At 47.5% G+C, this 17,646-nt stretch overlaps 2 long non-coding RNA genes and 1 pseudogene across 3 annotated transcripts; 2 read left to right on the top strand and 1 right to left on the bottom strand.

Annotated features, from left to right (window-relative positions):
* Positions 1-2,176: 2,176 nt before the first annotated feature.
* Positions 2,177-7,750, bottom strand: LOC119878276. 2 transcript variants are annotated; one of them, XR_005386735.1, is made up of 4 exons: positions 7,534-7,750; positions 5,148-6,579; positions 4,021-4,147; positions 2,177-2,949 (listed from the first exon to the last, which is right to left on the bottom strand). It is a non-coding gene; the product is annotated as an uncharacterized LOC119878276 (long non-coding RNA). The 2 variants fall into 2 exon arrangements; XR_005386734.1 differs by having other exon boundaries at positions 5,148-6,730.
* Positions 5,015-12,475, top strand: LOC119878275 (annotated as a pseudogene).
* Positions 12,476-14,389: 1,914 nt separating this feature from the next.
* Positions 14,390-17,391, top strand: LOC119878277. The gene is made up of 3 exons (XR_005386736.1): positions 14,390-14,576; positions 15,567-15,693; positions 16,756-17,391. It is a non-coding gene; the product is annotated as an uncharacterized LOC119878277 (long non-coding RNA).
* Positions 17,392-17,646: the final 255 nt, after the last annotated feature.

The following is a 17,646-nucleotide window of genomic DNA, read 5'->3' on the forward strand; positions in this document are numbered from 1 at the left end:
CACTCACAGGCAAACCACTAACAAGTTTGCAAGGAGAACCCGGAGACTTGTCTTTCCTTGTAGCTCAGCCCATAGTTCTCATCCTAAGTGGTAAACCTGTTTCACACCTACAGGACTCGTCAGCACCATTTGCTATGCATTTTTTCATAGTTCATCCTAAATTCACCTGGTAATCGGGGTGCTGGTCCATCCTAGTTGTCTCTGTGTGAAGGAGGAGAAAAAAGTTCTTACCTTTCTGTCAAGCAGGTAGTTTACAGCTCATAGCAAGATGCCTAGAGACCATGCTTACCCCCCCGGAGACACAGAGGGACACTATCTTCCTTGAGGTTTACAGGTCAAAGAGATGGCTCCCAGGCCCTTAAGAACAACCTTCCTGGGTTGTAATGTGGGCAATACAATTGTTCAGCTTCAAACGATATTTAGATACATATGAGATCAACAGAGGAAGTATTTATATTACAAGTTTACTCAGGTAATGCTTTTATCTTTTTAAAAGATTTCATATTCCTGAGACACACAGAGAGAGGGGAAGAGACATAGGCAACTGGAGAAGCAGGCTGCCTGTAGGGGGCCTGTTGTCGTGTTGTGGGACTCCATCCCAAGACCCCAGGATCACACCTGAGCCAAAGACACCCGCTCAACCAGAGCCACTCAGGTGCCCCACTAACACTCTTATGTTTTGTGGGTTTTTTTTAAGATTTTATTCATTTGTTCAAGAGAGACACAGAGAGAGAGAGAGAGGCACAGACACAGGCAGAGGAAGAAGCAAGCCCCCGGCAGAGCCTGATGCAGGACATGATTCCAGGAGCCCGGGATCACGACCTGAGCCTAAGGCAGATGCTCAACGACCGAACCACCCACGGCCCCCCGCCCGTAAATCTCTTCTAAAAAGTAACAGTAAGTACTCTTTTATACCAATGAACGGGCACATAACCCATTCCCGATTTCCCTTAGCCGAGCTGCTGCATCAAACTAATCCCTCACAAAGGGTGTGCTTCTCCCGAAGCTGCCGATGGCAGTGGCAGTGTAGCCAGGAGCAGTCTTGCCCAGCTCTTGCTGCTAGGAAGTGTGGCTGGTGCCGGAATGCTCACCGAAGGAGTGCTGCAGTTGGAGCCAGGCGGTCACACCTCCCCTGGGCCTGAGCCTAGAAGATCTCCAGGCACATCCCTTCCATATCCTTTTCCGTATTCAGCAGGTAAAGGACAGAAGGTGCGCTGAGCACGTCGGTGAAGACAGGCAGAACCCCAGTCCCCTGGGTCCTGGCCTTCAGCCCCTGCTCCCCCACCACCACCCCAGTGCACTGCCTGGCTCAGCTGAAGACCGGGACACCCTCCCACCTCTCCCCTCTGGCTCTCTGCCTGTGAACTCTGGCTGCCGTGCCCCTCCCCGTGAACATCCTACTGCGTTCCTGCAACTGACACACGTTGGGCTGCCCCACAACCTCAGCCCCCTACCTCGGCCTCAATACTCTCTGGGCACTGAAATGGACACTCTTTTTTTTTTTTTTTTAATTTTTATTTATTTATGATAGTCACAGAGAGAGAAAGAGAGGCAGAGACACAGGCAGAGAGAAGCAGGCTCCATGCACCAGGAGCCGATGTGGGAATCGATCCTGGGTCTCCAGGATCGCGCCCTAGGCCAAAGGCAGGCGCCAAACCGCTGCGCCACCCAGGGATCCCTGAACTGGACACTTTAAGGCTCACCCTTCACTCCAGATAGCTAAAATCTGTCATTTCATATTTTCATCTATCTCCTCCTTCTAGAAACCTATTTAACCTGGGAGGGCAAATCTTCACCTCGTGTGTCCGTCTGGGCCAGAAGCAGCAGACCTGCATCATTTCATATTGTTTAAAATCTCTTCATTCATTAGTATTTAAAATAAAAAGTTTTCTCTTTCTGTATTTGGAAAAAACACAAATATTTCTCCCAATTTATCATCAAGCTTTATTTATTCTTTCTTTCTTTCTTTCTTTCTTTCTTTTCTTCTTTCTTTCTTTCTTTTTCTTTCTTTCATGAGAGATGCACACAGAGAGGCAGAGACACAGGTGGAGGGAGAAGCTGGCTCCCCCAGGGGAGTCCGACGGGGGCCAATCTGGATCTCAGGACCCCAGGACCATGCCCTGGCCAGAAGGCAGAGACCCAACTAAAAAGCCACCCAGGCGACCCAAGTCATTGATCTTTTTAACCTAATGTTTTACTTTATTTTCTGTCATATGGATATTGTTTCTGTGTTCAAATCGTTCACTTCCTCTTCATACTTTTCATCTGTTTAGACACTGTCTTTGAAGAAGCCTTTCCCACCCTTAATTTCCTAAGTAGTTGCCTCGGTTTGCTCCCGTTTATTTTTCTCTCTTTAATGCATCAGTTTTATTAAGCTAACTGACACCCATCTTCAAGATTTGTAAATCATTCTTCTCTTGAAGTCTTTCCACCATGTTTTCCAAAATGAACAGTCACCTTGACCAGGAAATGCCAGAGGCTAAGAAAGCTCAAGGTTCTAATCTGTGTGAAAGAACCCATTCTTCTTTGAAGCCTCCCGACATGGACGCGTCTTGCTTTGGGGAAAGGGGCAGCAGAAGTATCAGGAAAGTGACTGTCAAATCTGAATTCCCTCTTCTTCAAAAATACTGTGTGGATCTGCCTACAGGGAAGCTGTAACAAAGTAAGACAAACCAGGCAGCTTTCAGGCTGTCACGACAAACGTACATTCTCTCACTGTTCTGGAGGCTGGGAGTCTGAGATTCAGGTGTGGGCACGACAAAAATACATTCTCTCACTGTTCTGGAGGCTGGGAGTCTGAGATTCAGGTGTGGGCAGGGCTGGTTCCTTCTGAGTGCTGTGGGGGAGGGGCTGTTGCATCCTCCCGCCCTGGCTGGTAGATGTCAGTCTTCTCTCCCTGTGTCATCCCATTCTCTTCTCTGTACTTGGATGTTTGCGTCCAAATTTTCCCTTTAAAAAAAAAAAAAAGTTATGCATTCATTTTACAAAGAGAGGACAAGCAAGCCAGGGGAGGGGCAAACGGGGGGGGGGCAGGGAAAGGGAAAGAGAGAGAGAGAGAGAGAGAGAGAGAGAGGAGAGAGAAGCAGACACCCCTCTCGGGTGTGGAACAGACACCTCTCTGGGGCTTGATGTGGGGCTCAATCTAACAACCTTGAGAGCAGGGCCTGGACCAAAATCGAGTTGGATGCTCAACGAACTGCGCCCCCCAACCCCCCCCTCAATTTTCCCTTCATAAAGGACAGCATGCTACAGACCCCACTTTACCTTGGTTTCTTCCATAAGGACCCCACCACTAAATACAATCACATTCTGAGGTACCAGGGCGTGGTACACATGAATGGGGTGGTGGGGGTGCGAGGGGGCACACAATTGAACCCTAGCATTTGTACACCTGGTCATGTCAAATTGGCTCTCTCACTGCCTTGGTTATGCTGTAAGGGAAGAGCGCTTACACATTATCTTATCTAAGTATTTTAGTTTACAGGTGAAGAAACGGGGGCCTGGAAGAAGGAAGGATTTGCCTAGGGGCACAGGCTGCTTTGTAACAAAACCATATCGTTCCCACCTCCCCACCACCCCCATCTTTTAGCCAGGTATTCTATCTCCTGCTTTATGTCCTCCAGATTGTCTATCCTCAGGAGTCTGGGCAGACAGAGAAGGGGACAGAGTGAATAGGTTACAGGATTTGAATCAAAACAGCTGAAGTGAATCCTGGGGTCCGCTTTGGTCTTTTGGGTTTCACAATCCTTGTTTCCAGAAAACAAATCCTAGTACCCTGCTCTCTCAACGCAGCAAAGAAAAGGAGGACACATTCCTCCTGCAAATGTCTTATAAAGGATAGATCTTTGATTGAAAACAAGATTTGCAAACAACATGGGCAAATTGGTAAGTAGACACCATTTCAGAACATTTCAAAGAGGCGATAATAACAGACGATACACCTTAACCTGACTTTGGGACCCACCAAGTATATGTCAGCCAGGGTGCAGGGGAGTATAAAAGTCAAAGACTAAGATTTACCTTTAACACTGAGCTTCAGACACCAGATCTTCGAAGTCGGTATCCAGAACCTCTTCCCGTCTCCCCATCCCAGAATTCTGTTCTGTGAGTTAGCACTGCAAGCCGTCTTCCTAGGGTGTCTCTAGGTCTTAAGGGTCACAGAAGGGAAACACAGAAACCATTACTCACTAGAGAATGACAGGCCAGGGTGAGCAGCCCCTGGCTAGCTGTGACTTAGTGGAGAGGGCAGGTGTTGTTGTTGTGTGATTTTTTTTTTTTCTTGAGTTTTCATTCATTTATTTGAATGAGAGAGAGAGTGAGAGAGAGAACACAGGCAGCGGGGAGAGAGGAAAGCAGGCGCCCCATGAGCAGGGAGCCTGATATGGGGCTTCAATGGGTGCAGACTTCCAGTTTGAGGGAAGATGACCAAGTTCTAGAGACGGAAGTTGCTGATGGCAGCACAACAACGCAAATGTGCTTAAGGCCACTTAATGATACGCTCACCAGTGATTAAAATGCTGTATTTTATGTTGTGTTATTTTATCACCAAAAGAAGGAAAGAGCAAGCAAGACTCAGATGCCCAGGTGAAAAGCAGAGGAAGGAGGTACGAGGTGTGGAAGAAGCTTCCCCTGATACCACAGGACAGCCAGTCAGTTATTTTGTGACTGCATCTGTGCTCCTGGGGGCTTCCCACCTTCTCAATAAAACAGATTCTGCCTCCAATTGGAGGTTTTTCCACTCAGCCTTTGTGGGCACGTCACAGTTTATTCATAGGATACACAAGGAGTAGTGAAATTCCTAGGTCAAGGGTAATACACATGCTCAAAATTTTACATGCAAGCTAGAGCTGATTAACTGCAATCAAGGGGCAGGTTTTGGGTGATCCATGGACTTCTGAAGTCGGGGACAGCATCTGATGTGTGTGGGAGCACACGTACAATTTTCTAGGAGTAGGCTCTCAAAATACCTCTCGGGCTCAGGGACACCGGAGAGTAGAGCATGAACAGCACAGAATCCCCAACACAGCATCAGTAAAACAAGTGAGAGAGCTCTGCCAAATTAAGCGACGTAAACTAACTTTTCAATCCAACAAGTCCATGTGCCTGGACCTTCCCTACATACTTATTTCACTCTTGTAAGATCTTACCTTCCCTCGTCTGTTTCCTCCCTCTGCTGCCAGACTGCACCGTGAAACAGGAATAGAAGGATGCAGAGAGCCCCGCATCTGCTGGAGAGGAGTAGAGTGATCCAGACACCCCGAGGACAGTTTTGGAGGACGGTTGCAGGCTGGATCGGCGACATGAGATAGCCTTGATCCTGAACTCCAGAAGTGGACCTCGGTCTCGCAGTTGCACGTGTCTTCCTTCAAAATGGCTGCCAGGCTGGAATGGTGCATGACATCAGAGGCTTCTGACCTTCCTGATTGGAAAGACTGGACTCCATGGTTCTTGGCAACGGAGGTGGACAAGAGCATCTTCGCAGAGCATGTCCATACTCCTAGCTTGGCCCCGGCTTAGAGAAGGGATAACAGGGCTTGGGTTCACCCAGAAGCCAGAAGGGGAGTTTGAGAAGAGGAGGGTCTGAGTCTCCTGGGAGGGCACAAAGAGCTTGGGAGAAATCATGGCCAGTTGTCAACCGTCCGCCCAGTCTGAGGGCCAGAGCCCCCAGCCTAGCACATCAGGGTACCCCCCGGAGGCCGTGGTAGATGAAGAAAGCCCAGGACCATCAGGTGAGGAAGCAGGAGGGAGAAGGGACTTGACAGGCTTGACTAGTGAGTACAAATGGGTACAGAAGCCAGGAAGGTGTGTCTGACTAGACTGCACGTGACAGGAGAGATTCAGAAAGCCAGGGTTGGAGAAGAGAGCACGGGAGCCGGGGACAAGGGTATCGCACTGGAAGGAAAACCCAGGAAGCAAGGAAGGAGGGTTAGGAGATGACATCCAAAGAGGAGATAAAGGAAGACAGGAAATTATCCCATTATCCTCATGGGAGAAATGATCTACCAGGAAGAGTTTTGAGGGCGTGGTGGGGGTATGAAACAGTGGCAAAGATGAATGGGGGCAAATGCATATGAATGAAGGACAAAGATGAAAGGTGGTTTTGGAGAGGCCAATCATCTATGAGGCCACAGAGAAATGAAGAGGGAGTTTGGGTTTGGGGGTGTGGAAAGCGTGGCTGAATTCCAAAGACAGAAGAAGCTTTGTACTGTAGCCTGGTTTCTTCACTCAGCCCCCTTTGTAGACCCCTGCCCCTTGCCTCAGTCCCGCGGAAGGAAGAGAGACATCGAATCCGATGAGGAGACAGCCCCTGAGGCCAACGACATCTGGGTGGTGGAGACACTGAGTGGCCTCAAGATGAAGCTGAAGAGACAGCGGCTATCTTCAGTGCTCCCTGAGCACCACGAGGCGTTCAACAGGCTGCTCGGTAGGAACAGCACCCTCCAACCTTATTCTTTTTTCCTGAAAACACCAGAAACTTCCAACGGCGACGCTTTTCCAATGGAAAATAATTCTTTGCAGGTCGCTGAGCTCTCTCTCTCCATCCTTGGAGGACTCCATACTGACCCCTCATCGGGGACACTTAAAAATGACAGAGGGATGAGAAAGCTTAGCTGCAGTTGCACTCCTGAGACATCTTAGCGCTTACTGGCCTTTTGAATCTAAGTGCCTTCGGCTGTGTCGGGGCGGGGGCGGGGAGGGGAGGACAGGCCATCTTTGTACCCCGATGCCACTGTGGAATGAGAAAATGACAGCGATGATGTTATGGTCTCTGCAGTGGCACATCCATGCATGATGAGACAGCATCACTACTTACTTCAGATCCCATCCTGCAGATGCACTGCTGACACCTGCCTCTCTCTCAGTCACCCGACAAGGGGGAGCCGCCAACTTTCTTGGCCAGTCCATGGTCTTTTCTCCCCTCTGCCCATCAGCCTCACCCTTGGCTACATCCTGAAACTTCCCCAGGGGAGGTACTGTTCTCTTTGCTCTGGAACGTTCCCACAGTAACCCCATTCCAGTTGCCAACTTGACAGACATCTGCCCTCTTTTCACAGAGGATCCTGTCATTAAAAGATTTCTGGCCTGGGACAAAGATCTGAGAGTATCCGACAAGGTATTGTTGTTCTCCACTAAGATAGACTCTTGCTCCAACACCTGTCCTGGGGCAGGGGAAAGCCTCCTCAACCCTCTCTCCAACCTCATGCCTACCAAGACTTCTGGTCGGGGACCTCGTGGCTTTTGCAGAATCCCTGGGACCTGAGCACCAGGTGTGCCCCTCTGGCTGTTGCTACCTTAAGTCCCTTTGCCTCTCTGCTCTTGGGGGGCTTCCTTTGGCTCCAGCTTATCAAAGACCCTCCTGAAGCTGGCTGTCCTAAACACAAGCCCTCAAACCAGCACAACCTCCCGTCCTGGGAGCACCTGAAACTCTTCCCTTGCCTTCCCCAGTTTGTAACCAACTGTCTGACACCAAAGAAGCAGGTTCACCCAACATGTCAAAGAGGCACCACCTGCTCCAGCCTCCTGTCCCCTCACCTCACTGGTCTTCCTCTCCCAGGATGGGACCCTTCTATGACGGCTTTTCTCCTCTTTCCGCCAGTATCTCTTGTCCATGGTCATCGCCTATTTTAGCCGCGCTGGTCTCTTCTCCTGGCAGTACCAGCGAATTCATTTCTTCCTGGCACTGTGAGTATTTCGCCTCATCCATCAGCAGTAGTCAATAACCTGGGAGGAAGGAGGGCAGAAGTGGGACTCTGATCTTTCGGCTCTTTTTTTCAACCTGTTTGTAACTCTTTAAATCTTGCGGGTTTTATTTATTTATTCATTTATCTTTTTTTTTTTTTTTGAGCTGTTTAGTCTGTGTATAAAAACAGTAGAATTAGAGTATAGGGGTTTTTTATACTATTTGCAAACACAAATGCCCCTAACATCAGCTAAGAGACCCCCTGAAGAGAAGGAAAAAAAACTCTCCAAAGAGGAGTGAAGGAAAGAACAGACGCTGCCTTGCCCCAAGCAACTAGGCTCAAGCAGCAGCCAGTTCTGATCCTTGAGATCTGTCTTCTTCCCATGGCAATACCAAGCATAACTGTCCTCCTCCTCTGCATTCCCAGCACAAATGCCTCAATTCAGCCTCAAGACATAGCACAGATCTGTCGTAAAGGCTCCCGCTGGTGTTTCTTACAAATCCGTCCCAAGCCAGTGGGTGCTATATGCCTGAAGTCTTTCCAAAGCATCGTCTCCTGCTCTGCGCTCCATAACAATCTCATGGGCCAGGGGTGCTAGTGGTCAAGGTCAGAGTTTCCAGCTTAGCTCCAACCCCCTCGTCTCCGTCCAACTTGTGCACCCTCTTCGTGTTTCATCCTTCCAAGGACCCTTCCCTCCGTTTCTGTACTGTGTTTCCTGTCTAGGTGATTTTGCACGTCTCCCTGAAGAAAACGACCTTTCCTCAAGATTGATTCCAACCCCAAAATCTTCAGATGCCCCCCTAACCTCCCTGACTTCTGCACCCTAGTAGCACTTCTGTTAAAATTCTAGTCTCATGGGCATTTTGGACCACCGTTATTTCTCATTCACTACCCTCTTCTGCCCCTTTCCCCCCTTCCCCAATCCCATTACACGAGACACCTGTTGAGGCAGGTCTTGTCAAAATATTACCAGGCTCTCAAAAACACTCAGACAATTCCTTACATTTTGCAAATGTTTAAGTTAGGTCGGGTCTACGAGGAGGTAATCAGTATTGCCCTTGACCGTGAGAGAAAGCATTCATTTATTCATTCAACAAAAACTTACAAAGTACATCTGATGTGCCAGGGACCATGAGGCGATGGGAAGAGAGAAACAAGTGCATGTTGAATTACTGCACCTACATGAACCCAGTCCTATATTAGTCATTTGGGAGGAAAGCCAGGACTACAGAAATAGAGCAGGAGCTGTATACATGCCCCTGCTCCACAGGGCGACAGGGGTGTGCACAGACAGGCTGAAGGGAAGGGGGTGGGCTCAGGGATGGGAAAACAGAGCAGCATATGCCCTCAAGCTTCTGGGTGAGTTGTCTTTCTCCTCAAAGCGGGAGAAGTCTCTGCCCAGCCGTGCCTTCTTGATGACTGGGGGGCGCTCTACGACGCTGGGTAGGAAGCCGACTGCATCTTTTCTGGGAAGCTGAGCTCAGGTGGGGGGTCCTTCCTGTCCTGCTCCTCCTGACCAGCAACCTCATGTCTTTCTCCAGCTACCTGGCCAATGATATGGAAGAGGACAACCAGGCCCCCAAACAAGCCATCTTTTCATTCCTTTATGGGAAGAACCGTTCCCAGCGTCCCTTGTTCCACAAACTGCGATTGCAATTCATCCGATCCATGGGATGGAGGACCAGGGTGTCCAGGGAAGAGTGCGAGGAGGTGGGTGGGCTGTGGGGATTTGGGGTGGGACAATGGAAGGGGGGGGGACGTGGAGGGACATGGGATTCAGGACGAGACTGCAGAGTGGGAGGGAGGGGGAGTCCCTGGAGGTTGTCTTCTCAGGGATCTCTTTGTCTTCCAGATCCAGGCTTTCGATCCAGATCTGTGTGTGGGGGCGAGATCGCACCCTCATACCCTAGAGGGACCATGGAGGCCCGAGGTCATCGGCCTGAGGGGAGGTACGTCTGTGTCCTCACGGGTCCAGGCACCATGACTTATTGTGTATTGAGGAAATCTGAGGAATCCAATTGCTAGACCACGCTCCTCTCCCCTGCCCCACACATGAGCCTTCCCACACACTGTAAAGTCGAGCAGCCACGCAGCCAGACGCTGACTCAGGTCCCAGCCACATGCTCACAACCACACATAGGCATGACCTCAGGGAGATGTGTGGGGGCCAGACTAGGGGAAACCAGTTTGTCACAGAGGCATGGCTGAAATAATTCCATTCACGGCAATGGGGCCCAAATGATAGCTTTCATGAAATGTTGATTTTCTGTGGAAAGTGAGTAAGTTTTCAATTGATTCCATAAATGTGTATTCACTTTCTTTCTTTCTTTTTTAAGAGTTTATTATCCAGGGCAGCCGCGGTGGCGGGCAGCCGCGGTGGCGCAGCGGTTTAGTGTCGCTTGCATCCCGGGGTGTGCTCCTGAAGACCCGGGATCCAGTCCGCGTCGGGCTCCCTGCGTGGAGCCTGCTTCTCCCTCTGCCTGGGTCTCTGCCTGCCTCTCTCTCTCTGTGCCTCTCATGAATAAATAAGTAAAAATCTTAGGAAAAAAATTTATTTATCTATTCATGAGAGACACAGACACAGAGAAAGAGAGAGAGACAGAGAGAGAGACAGAGAGATAGAGGCAGAGACATAGGCAGAGGGAGAAGCAGGCTCCACGCAGGGAGCCTGATGTGGGACTCCAGGATCATGCCCTGGGCCGAAGGCAGGCGCCAAACCGCTGAGCCACCCGGGGATCCCCAGACTTTCTAATTCATTTTTGGCCTTTCATCCCTCACAGGTATCAACCACAGGGACTTATTTACAACAAAGTACATGTCTAACAGTAGGATATTTGATGGAAGAGTCGACCTATCTAGTAATACAAAAGAAATTATGTCTAGTTATGCTTTCATCCAAATTTCCTTTCAAGCACATTGCTTACGGCCAGATTGCCTGTGCATTTTTCATGTTCCCTGCCTGCTTCCGGACCAGTGTCCCATTTTGTTCAATTATACCTTTCCCCTCAGGTTTTTGGTCAAGGAAGTTTGTCAGAACAAGTGAAGCTTAAGAAATAATAGTTTCAGCATGGCTTATTGTGATCGACACATAAACTTATAGATTTGGGTAGAGGATTAAGTAAAGATTGGGTTTAACTCATGTGAACTATAGCTCTGTTAGTCCATTTAGGCTCCTACATCAGAGGACTACAGAGTGGATGGATGGCTTATGAACAACAGACATTTATTTCTCACAATTTGGAGGGGACAAGTCTGCGATCAGAGTGTCAGAACCTTTACTGGGTTGGTCAGACCTTTCCTGGGTTGCAGATTGCCACCTTCTGGCTGTGTCCTCACATGGTGGAAGGGGAGAGCCAGGTCACTGGGGTCTCTTTTATCAGAGCACTAATCCCATTCAAGAGGGCCCCACCCATGCCCTAATCATCCCAGTGGCCCCATCTAGCACCATCACCTTGTGGGTTAGGATCTCAATATATGATTGGGGTGTGCGTGTGGGATACAAACATTCAGACCACATAGCACTGACCAACTTTAGGACTAGGTGTTATGGTTGAACATCGGGATGTAGGGTTAGAATGGGGGATTAGGCATCTGGACTCATGGTTCATGATGTTGATGTGTGAGTGATGTTTGCGGTATGGTGATTAGTTCAGACTCTAAGTAGCACAAAAGGACCAAGGTGAGTGTCCAGTCTAAAGCAACATCCTCTCAAGGTTGTTTGTTTTGGTCCCTGAACAGAATCACCTAGAGCCCTGGCTATAAAGTAGATGACTGGGCCTGTTCTTAGGTACATGAAGAAGTTTTTGGAGCCAGGATCACCAAAGTCCAAAAGTCATACTTGAAAATGAACTGGGGTTTAGAACGAATGATTAGGGATAAAGTGGACTTATAAATTCGTCTCAACTCTGATTACAATGGACTGAGAAGGTGAATAATCTCTATATCTGGAGAGTTGCCTCCTTACAATCTGACGTCCTTCCTCTCTTTCTCAATTGCAGATCCCTGAGCCCCGGGGAGACGCACGTTTTCGGTAGGAAGTCAGGAACACAGGAGTTTCTTTCACAGATAATCTAGAAGAACCCAGGACCTTCCAGAACGAGCTCAATGGAGTTATCGTGTTGTACTCCTAGGAGCTGGGAGTCCATGGAGGAGTCCATGGAGAGACAAAAAGAAACCAGGGTTTTTTCACGTCCATCCCCTCCTGGGCCACCATCAAATATTTCACATTACTTAATTTGAATCTCTGCTGAGGTAGAGGTTGGAGGTCCCATTTTTCATGCACTGGGACAAAGGTGAGGAGGAAATTACCTCAAAAATATAAAATTAGAACCCAAAGGATTGTGACAGCCAAACATACGTCAGGAATTTCAGTTGTTCATTTTGAAAATGTTGCCCTTAGATTATACTTGTTTCTCTAGTTTTTATTTACGTATTTATTTTAAATAGTTCTGAAACAGTCATAGTTTCCAACACATGCTGTTCCAACGTAGTTTTGTGATGAGATTTCAGCTGCTGCATAACTATAACTTTGTTTACATATTCTGGATAGGTTTTGTTTTTATTATACTTATATAATACATCAGTTATACTTATAACCAGACGGGTTAGTTCCCTCATGTTCTTCTAACTGTAAATGTTTGTTTGATAGTCTTCGTTATTAAACTGTGAGAACCAGGTGTCATTTTTTAACTTGCCTTGATGACATGTTTGTATGTTATTTTAGGTTATTAAAGAGGACACTGAAAGGTGTCTCTCGGGGAATCATAATAAAGAGATGTCTTCTTCCCTTCATGATGTTTGTGGTCATCACAACAGTCTCATCTGTTCACTGTTCAATGATACTGTCGCTTAATGGGGATGTGGTCATTTAGCCACGTTTTTCTTTTCCTTTCCTTTTTTTTTTTAATATTTACGACTATGTGTCAAGAATTTATTTTAGATTAAGGTGGATAGTGCTGATTTCTCTTCAAGAGGACACGGCCTCCATATTCTTCTTCTTTTTAAAAAACAAACACTTCAATTAATTAACATATGATGGATTATTGGTTACAAAGGTAGAGGTCAGTGATTTATCAGCCTCATGTAACACCCAGTCCCTCCTTAATGTCCCTCCTGAATGTCCGTCACAGAGTCGTCCTATTCCCCCACTCCCCTCTCTTCCAGCGACCCTCCATTTGTTGCCTATGATTAAGAGTCACTTATGGTTTGTGTCTCTCTCTGATATCGTCTTGTATTTTTCCTCTTTCTCCTATGCTCCTCTTCTTTGTTTCTTAAATTCCATGTTTAAGTGAAATCATATGATAATTGTCTTTCGATGATTTTTTTCGCTTAGTGGAATAGCCTCTAGTTCCATCCATGTTGCTGTAAATGGCAAGACTTCACGTTTTGATGGATGAGTAATATTCCATTACAAACACACACACACACACACACACACACACACACACACACACTACGTCCTCTTGATCCATTCATCTGTTGTAGACATCCGGGCTCTTTCCATAGTTTGGCTCCTGTGGACATTGCTGCTATGAACATTGGGGTGCAGATGCCCCTCTGCATCACTACACTTGTGTCTTTGGAGTAAATACCCAGTAGTGCAAATGCCAGGTCATACGGTAGGTCTATTTGGAACTTTCTGAGGAACCTCCAGAGTAGCTACACTAGCTTACGTTACCACCAACAGTGTACAAGGGTCCCCCTTTCTCCACATCCTTGCCAACGTCTATCATTTCCTGACTTGTCAATTTTAGCCACTCTGACTTGTGTGAGGTGGTATCTCAGTGTAGTTTGATTTCTATTCCCCTGATGCCAAGGCATGTGGAGCGTAGTCTCATGTGTCTGTCGGCCATTTGTATGTCCTCTTTGGCGGAATGTCTGTTCATGTCTTCTGCCCATTTGAGTTTTAAAAATATTTTGTTTATTTATTCATGAGGGACACAGAGAGAGAGGGAGAGACACAGGCAGCGGGAGAAGCAGGCTCCTCGCAGGGAGCCTGATGTGGGACTCAATCCCAGGACTCTGGAATCATGACCTGAACCAAAGGCAGGTGCTCAACTGCTGAGCACCTTTTTTTTCTTCTCCCCATTTCTTGTTGGATTATTTGTTCTTTGGGTATTGAGTTTGAGAAGTTCTTTATAGATCTTGGATACTAGCCCTTTATCTGATATGTCATTTGCACATATCTTCTCCCATTGTGTTGGGTATCTTTTGGTTTCCTCGACTGTTTCCTTTGCTGGGCAAAAGCTTTCAATATTCATGGAGTCCCAATAGTTCATTTTTGCCGTTGTTTCCCTTGCCTTTGGAGACACGTGTCGTAAGACGTTGCTGCAGCAGACGTCACAGAGTTTGCTGCCTGTGTTCTCCTCTAGCATTTTGATCGACACCTGACTCATAGTTAGGTCTTTCATCCACTTTGAGTCTATTTCTGTGTATGGTGTGAGGAAATGGTCCACTTTCATTCTTCTGCATGTGGCTGTCCGATTTTCACAGCACCGTTTGTTAAAGAGACTGTCTTTTTTCCACAGGATATTTTTCCTGCCTTGTCGAAGATTAGTTGAAGGTCCATTTCTACATTCTCTATTCTGTTCCATTGATCTATGTGTCTGTTTTTGTGCCAGTACTATGCTGTCATTTGAATATTGCTTTGTAACAGAGCTTGAAGTTGAAATCGTGATGCCACCAGTTTTGCAACTGCGAGACGAGGTCCACTTCTGGAGTTCAGGATCAAGGCTATCTCATGTCGCCGATCCAGCCTGCAACCGTCCTCCAAAACTGTCCTCGGGGTGTCTGGATCACTCTACTCCTCTCCAGCAGATGCGGGGCTCTCTGCATCCTTCTATTCCTGTTTCACGGTGCAGTCTGGCAGCAGAGGGAGGAAACAGACGAGGGAAGGTAAGATCTTACAAGAGTGAAATAAGTATGTAGGGAAGGTCCAGGCACATGGACTTGTTGGATTGAAAAGTTAGTTTACGTCGCTTAATTTGGCAGAGCTCTCTCACTTGTTTTACTGATGCTGTGTTGGGGGAGCGTTCATGCTCTACTCTCCGGTGTCCCTGAGCCCGAGAGGTATTTTGAGAGCCTACTCCTAGAAAATTGTACGTGTGCTCCCACACACATCAGATGCTGTCCCCGACTTCAGAAGTCCATGGATCACCCAAAACCTGCCCCTTGATTGCAGTTAATCAGCTCTAGCTTGCATGTAAAATTTTGAGCATGTGTATTACCCTTGACCTAGGAATTTCACTACTCCTTGTGTATCCTATGAATAAACTGTGACGTGCCCACAAAGGCTGAGTGGAAAAACCTCCAATTGGAGGCAGAATCTGTTTTATTGAGAAGGTGGGAAGCCCCCAGGAGCACAGATGCAGTCACAAAATAACTGACTGGCTGTCCTGTGGTATCAGGGGAAGCTTCTTCCACACCTCGTACCTCCTTCCTCTGCTTTTCACCTGGGCATCTGAGTCTTGCTTGCTCTTCCTTCTTTGGTGATAAAATAACACAACATAAAATACAGCATTTTAATCACTGGTGAGCGTATCATTAAGTGGCCTTAAGCACATTTGCGTTGTTGTGCTGCCATCAGCAACTTCCGTCTCTAGAACTTGGTCATCTTCCCTCAAACTGGAAGTCTGCACCCATTGAAGCCCCATATCAGGCTCCCTGCTCATGGGGCGCCTGCTTTCCTCTCTCCCCGCTGCCTGTGTTCTCTCTCTACTCTCTCTCTCATTCAAATAAATGAATGAAAACTCAAGGAAAAAAAAAAATCACACAACAACAACACCTGCCCTCTCCACTAAGTCACAGCTAGCCAGGGCTGCTCACCCTGGCCTGTCATTCTCTAGTGAGTAATGGTTTCTGTGTTTCCCTTCTGTGACCCTTAAGACCTAGAGACACCCTAGGAAGACGGCTTGCAGTGCTAACTCACAGAACAGAATTCTGGGATGGGGAGACGGGAAGAGGTTCTGGATACCGACTTCGAAGATCTGGTGTCTGAAGCTCAGTGTTAAAGGTAAATCTTAGTCTTTGACTTTTATACTCCCCTGCACCCTGGCTGACATATACTTGGTGGGTCCCAAAGTCAGGTTAAGGTGTATCGTCTGTTATTATCGCCTCTTTGAAATGTTCTGAAATGGTGTCTACTTACCAATTTGCCCATGTTGGTTTGCAAATCTTGTTTTCAATCAAAGATCTATCCTTTATAAGACATTTGCAGGAGGAATGTCTCCTCCTTTTCTTTGCTGCGTTGAGAGAGCAGGGTACTAGGATTTGTTTTCTGGAAACAAGGATTGTGAAACCCAAAAGACCAAAGCGGACCCCAGGATTCACTTCAGCTGTTTTGATTCAAATCCTGTAACCTATTCACTCTGTCCCCTTCTCTGTCTGCCCAGACTCCTGAGGATAGACAATCTGGAGGACATAAAGCAGGAGATAGAATACCTGGCTAAAAGATGGGGGTGGTGGGGAGGTGGGAACGATATGGTTTTGTTACAAAGCAGCCTGTGCCCCTAGGCAAATCCTTCTTCCAGGCCCCCGTTTCTTCACCTGTAAACTAAAATACTTAGATAAGATAATGTGTAAGCGCTCTTCCCTTACAGCATAACCAAGACAGTGAGAGAGCCAATTTGACATGACCAGGTGTACAAATGCTAGGGTTCAATTGTGTGCCCCCTCGCACCCCCACCACCCCATTCATGTGTACCACGCCCTGGTACCTCAGAATGTGATTGTATTTAGTGGTGGGGTCCTTATGGAAGAAACCAAGGTAAAGTGGGGTCTGTAGCATGCTGTCCTTTATGAAGGGAAAATTGAGGGGGGGGTTGGGGGGCGCAGTTCGTTGAGCATCCAACTCGATTTTGGTCCAGGCCCTGCTCTCAAGGTTGTTAGATTGAGCCCCACATCAAGCCCCAGAGAGGTGTCTGTTCCACACCCGAGAGGGGTGCTTCTCTCTCCTCTCTCTCTCTCTCTCTCTTTCTCTTTCCCTTTCCCTGCCCCCCCCCCGTTTGCCCCTCCCCTGGCTTGCTTGTCCTCTCTTTGTAAAATGAATGCATAACTTTTTTTTTTTTTTTTAAAGGGAAAATTTGGACGCAAACATCCAAGTACAGAGAAGAGAATGGGATGACACAGGGAGAGAAGACTGACATCTACCAGCCAGGGCGGGAGGATGCAACAGCCCCTCCCCCACAGCACTCAGAAGGAACCAGCCCTGCCCACACCTGAATCTCAGACTCCCAGCCTCCAGAACAGTGAGAGAATGTACGTTTGTCGTGACAGCCTGAAAGCTGCCTGGTTTGTCTTACTTTGTTACAGCTTCCCTGTAGGCAGATCCACACAGTATTTTTGAAGAAGAGGGAATTCAGATTTGACAGTCACTTTCCTGATACTTCTGCTGCCCCTTTCCCCAAAGCAAGACGCGTCCATGTCGGGAGGCTTCAAAGAAGAATGGGTTCTTTCACACAGATTAGAACCTTGAGCTTTCTTAGCCTCTGGCATTTCCTGGTCAAGGTGACTGTTCATTTTGGAAAACATGGTGGAAAGACTTCAAGAGAAGAATGATTTACAAATCTTGAAGATGGGTGTCAGTTAGCTTAATAAAACTGATGCATTAAAGAGAGAAAAATAAACGGGAGCAAACCGAGGCAACTACTTAGGAAATTAAGGGTGGGAAAGGCTTCTTCAAAGACAGTGTCTAGGGATCCCTGGGTGGCGCAGCGGTTTGGCGCCTGCATTTGGCCCAGGGCGTGATCCCGGAGTCCCGGGATCGAATCCCACGTCGGGCTCCCGGTGCATGGAGCCTGCTTCTCCCTCTGCCTGTGTCTCTGCGCCTCTCTCTCTATCATAAATGAATAAAAATTAAAAAAAAAAAAAAAAAAAAAAAGACAGTGTCTAAACAGATGAAAAGTATGAAGAGGAAGTGAACGATTTGAACACAGAAACAATATCCATATGACAGAAAATAAAGTAA

The sequence above is a fragment of the Canis lupus genome, unplaced genomic scaffold (genome assembly GCF_011100685.1).
Source record: "Canis lupus familiaris isolate Mischka breed German Shepherd unplaced genomic scaffold, alternate assembly UU_Cfam_GSD_1.0 chrUn_S1354H1534, whole genome shotgun sequence".
NCBI classification, from domain to species: domain Eukaryota; kingdom Metazoa; phylum Chordata; class Mammalia; order Carnivora; family Canidae; genus Canis; species Canis lupus.